This window comes from Populus nigra, chromosome 2 (genome assembly GCF_951802175.1).
Source record: "Populus nigra chromosome 2, ddPopNigr1.1, whole genome shotgun sequence".
In the NCBI taxonomy this organism is placed as follows: Eukaryota; Viridiplantae; Streptophyta; class Magnoliopsida; order Malpighiales; family Salicaceae; genus Populus; species Populus nigra.
Genome location: NC_084853.1, coordinates 9,728,474 through 9,733,473, shown reverse-complemented (window position 1 = coordinate 9,733,473; position 5,000 = coordinate 9,728,474).

Here is a 5,000-nt window from a genome sequence, read left to right as displayed (position 1 = left end):
CCCGCGGCAGGCCTATGGGCGCCAGGCCAGCGCGCCCCATGGCCAGTCAGGGGGCACCCCCCTAAAGAGCAATAAGTGTCATTGAAGCTCTGGCAGGGGGAGACACTACTAGGTCCCAGCTGTCACCCCCCCTCTAAAAAATTCATTTCTTGGTATTTTGAGCTGAAATTTTGCACAGAGGTTGGCAAAAATCCAATCCAACTTTATTAATTTTTCCAGAATTTTTCGAGGTCGGGAAGTATTTTTTTTTATTTTCCTACCATTAAAAATCGAGGAAATTGGAAAAAATAGGAACCGGCTCGGAATGACTCCAAATTCAGTGGGCAGCCTCATAAAAATATGGCTGATTTTACTGGATTGATTTCATGTGGAAAGCACGACGTTTTGTTGTAGGAATGCGGGAACCCCGGCGGCTCGCCTGCCGCGGCCAGCGACGTCGGGCTGGCCCCTGCAGCGCCTAGCCTCTCCCACGCGGGGGGCAGGCCAGAACGCGGGGGGCCAGGGCCCGAAGGCAGCCCCCCCGCGGGCGAGAGAGCAAGCCAGCAGGGGCTGTCGCCTGCCGCGGCCAGCGACGTCGGGCTGGCCCCTGCCGCGGCCAGCGATGTCGGGCTGTCGCCTGCCGCGGCCAGCGACGTCGGGCTGGCCCCTGCAGCGCCTAGCCTCTCCCACGCAGGGGGCAGGCCAGAACGCGGGGGGCCAGGGCCCGAAGGCAGCCCCCCCGCGGGCGAGAGAGCAAGCCAGCAGGGGCTGTCGCCTGCCGCGGCCAGCGATGTCGGGCTGTCGCCTGCCGCGGCCAGCGACGTCGGGCTGGCCCCTGCAGCGCCTAGCCTCTCCCACGCAGGGGGCAGGCCAGAACGCGGGGGGCCAGGGCCCGAAGGCAGCCCCCCCGCGGGCGAGAGAGCAAGCCAGCAGGGGCTGTCCGCGCGTCGCGCAGCGCGGCATGGCTGCGGGGGCCGCGCGCGCGCGCCCAAGCGCCCAAGGGCCCCCAAGGGCCCCAGGCCCTCAGGCCCCAGCGCCCCAGCGCCCAGCGCGGGCGGGCGCGCGCGCGCGTGTGGTCTTTGAGGGGCGCCGGCCTGGTGGCTCCCTAAAGAGCAATAAGTGTCATTGCAGCTCTGGCAGGGGGAGACACTACTAGGTCCCAGCTGTCACCCCCCCTCTAAAAAATTCATTTCTTGGTATTTTGAGCTGAAATTTTGCACAGAGGTTGGCAAAAATCCAATCCACCTTCATTAATTTTCCCAGAATTTTTCGAGGTCGGGAAGTATTTGTTTTAATTTTCCTACCATTAGAAATCGAGTAAATCCGCAAAACTAGGAACCGGCCCGGAATGACCCCAAATTCAGTGGGCAGCCTCATAAAAATATGGCTGATTTTACTGGATTGGTTTCATGTGGAAAGCACGACGTTTTCTTGTAGGAATGCGGGAACCCCGGCAGCTCGCCTGCCGCGGCCAGCGACGTCGGGGACGCTGGCCTGCGCTGTCGAGCCCGCGAGGGCTGTCTCCGCGGCAGGCCCCCCCTGAACGGGGCACGACAGGCCACCGCGCTGGCTCGTCCAGCGTCGACAGTCCCTCGTCCAGGTTTCAGATCGCGCCAAGTCGAACCCATGACCTGCTCAAGCCATCGTGCGCTGCCGAATTCCACGCGGCAGCCCCTCTTTTCGTCAGCGTGCCCCCCTGACGAATTTTCCTGCCTGGCCCGGCCGGTCCAGCATCCAGCCCCTGTTCGTCGAAAAATCTGCGCTGCCGATTTTCCACGCGGCAGCCCCTCTTTTTGTCAGCGTGCCCCCCTGACGAATGTTCGTCGAAAAATCTGCGCTGCCGATTTTCCACGCGGCAGCCCCTCTTTTCGTCAGCGTGCCCCCCTGACGAATGTTCGTCGAAAAATCTGCGCTGCCGATTTTCCACGCGGCAGCCCCTCTTTTCGTCAGCGTGCCCCCTGACGAATTTTCCTGCCTGGCCCAGTCCAGCGTCCAGCCCCTGTTCGTCGAAAAATCTGTGCTGCCGATTTTCCACGCGGCAGCCCCTGTTTTCCTCAGCGTGCCCCCCTGACGAATGTTCGTCGAAAAATCTGCGCTGCCGATTTTCCACGCGGCAGCCCCTCTTTTCGTCAGCGTGCCCCCCTGACGAATGTTCGTCGAAAAATCTGCGCTGCCGATTTTCCACGCGGCAGCCCCTCTTTTCGTCAGCGTGCCCCCTGACGAATTTTCCTGCCTGGCCCAGTCCAGCGTCCAGCCCCTGTTCGTCGAAAAATCTGCGCTGCCGATTTTCCACGCGGCAGCCCCTCTTTTCGTCAGCGTGCCCCCCTGACGAATTTTCCCGCCTGGCCCGGCCAGTCCAGCCCCTGTTCGTCGAAAAATCTGCGCTGCCGATTTTCCACGCGGCAGCCCCTCTTTTCGTCAGCGTGCCCCCCTGACGAATTTTCCTGCCTGGCCCGGCCGGTCCAGCCCCTGTTCGTCGAAAAATCTGCGCTGCCGATTTTCCACTCCGCAGCCCCTGTTTTCGTCAGCGTGGCCCCCTGACGAATTTTCCTGCCTGGCCCGGCCAGTCCAGCGCCCAGCCCCTGTTCGTCGAAAAATCTGCGCTGCCGATTTTCCCCGACGAACCTGCAGCTGCACAAATCCGCGCTGCCACTGCCCCATTGTCTGGACCAACAGTCTTTTCCATCAAGCCCTGGACTATAAATCGTCCAGACTCATCGCCAGCACCCGCTGCCGATTCTGCCGACTTTGCCGATTTCGTCGGCGCTGCCGATTCCAACACTGCACCCACCGTGTCTAAACCAGCGCTGTTTCGTCAGCGTGTCCCCTTGACGAATTTCCCTGCCTGGCCTGGACAGTCCATCTTCCAGCCCATGTTCATCGAAAAATCTGCGCTGCCGATTTCCCCGACGAACCTGCAGCTGCACAAATCTGCGCTGCCGATTTCCCCCCCTGTCGGCATGGCTGCCGCTGCCCCGATGTCCAGACCAACAGTCTTTTTTGTCGACTTTGCCGATTTTGTCCGCGCTGCCGATTCCAACACTACCCCCTGCATCCAAACCAGCATTGTTTCGTCAGCTCTTCCCCTGACGATTTTAGCCCTGTAACAAACAGTAGGCCTCCAATCCCGCCAACGGGAGCCAAGTTGATAGGGAAGAGAATTGAATGACGCGCCTGGTCCTCGCACCCCGCCACCCGAGGGGCCTTTTTCCTGGCAGCCTCTGAAAAACTCTAGCTTTCACGGTCCTCGCCGCCCCTCACCACCATGGCAGGCCTCTAATCCCACCCATCAGCAGTTGTAGCCGATAGGGCAGTGATTTGAATGACGCGTCGCGGGCCGCCGGGTCATCTCACCCGGCCATTAATTGGAGCGTTTTTGGCTGGCCGAGGATGGGGGGATGGATCTCTTCTTCCGAAAAAGCAAACAGTACATCGGGAGTTATGTTGACGGGGCATGGAATTGAATGACGCGTCGCGGGCCGCCGGGTCATCTCACCCGGCCATTAATTGGAGCGTTTTTGGCTGGCCGAGGATGGGGGGATGGATCTCTTCTTCCGAAAAAGCAAACAGTACATCGGGAGTTATGTTGACGGGGCATGGAATTGAATGACCCGTCGCGGGCCGCCGGGTCATCTCACCCGGCCATCCCGGGGAGCGTTTTTCCCGGCAGCATCGGGGAAACTCTTGCTTTCACTGCCCGCTGCCCAAGTCCCCACTCGCATCGGCCCCCCGCGCCAACAAGCCAACGCTGCCGAATCGGCAGACACTGCTGCCGAATCTGCCGACACTGCCCCGCGGGCTGCCACTGCCCCAGTGTCTAAACCAGCGGTCTTTCTCATCGAGCCTTGGACTATCCAGTCCGTCCTGACTCATCGCCAGCACCTGCTGCCGATTCTGCCGACTTTGCCGATTTTCTCGGCGCTGCCGATTCCAACACTGCGCCCACCGTGTCTGAACCAGCGCTGTTTCGTCAGCGTGTCCCCTCGACGAATTTTCCTGCCTGGCCTGGACAGTCCACCGTCCAGCCCGTGTTCGTCGAAAAATCTGCGCTGCCGATTCTGCCGACTTTGCCGATTTCGTCGGCGCTGCCGATTCCAACACTGCCCGCCGTGCCTGAACCAGCGCTGTTTCGTCAGCGTGTCCCCTCGACAAATTTTCCTGCCTGGCCTGGACAGTCCATCGCCCAGCCCATGTTCGTCGCAAAATCTGCGCTGCCGATTTTCCCCGACGAACCTGCAGCCGCACAAATCTGCGCTGCCGAATCTGCCGACACTGTCCCGCGGGCTGCCACTGCCCCAGTGTCTAAACCAGCAGTCTTTCTCGTCGAGCCTTGGACTATCCAGCCCGTCCAGACCCATCGCCAGCACCCGCTGCCGATTCTGCCGACTTTGCCGATTTCGTCGGCGCTGCCGATTCCACCACTGCCCGCCGTGCCTGAACCAGCGCTGTTTCGTCAGCGTGTCCCCTCGATGAATTTTCCTGCATGGCCCGGCCAGTCCAGCGTCCAGCCCATGTTCGTCGAAAAATCTGCGCTGCCGATTCTGCCGACTTTGCCGATTTCGTCGGCGCTGCCGATTCCAACACTGCCCGCCGTGCCTGAACCAGCGCTGTTTCGTCAGCGTGTCCCCTCGACAAATTTTCCTGCCTGGCCTGGACAGTCCATCGTCCAGCCCATGTTCGTCGAAAAATCTGCGCTGCCGATTTTCCCCGACGAACCTGCAGCCGCACAAATCTGCGCTGCCGAATCTGCCAACACTGTCCCGCGGGCTGCCACTGCCCCAGTGTCTCAACCTGCGGTCTTTCTCGTCGAGCCTTGGACTATCCAGCCCGTCCAGACCCATCGCCAGCACCCGCTGCCAATTCTGCCGACTTTGCCGGTTTCATCGGCGCTGCCGATTCCAACACTGCGCCCACCGTGTCTAAACCAGCGCTGTTTCTTCAGCGTGCCCCCTGACGAATTTTCCTGCCTGGCCCAGTCCAGCGTCCAGCCCCTGTTCGTCGAAAAATCTGCGCTGCCGATT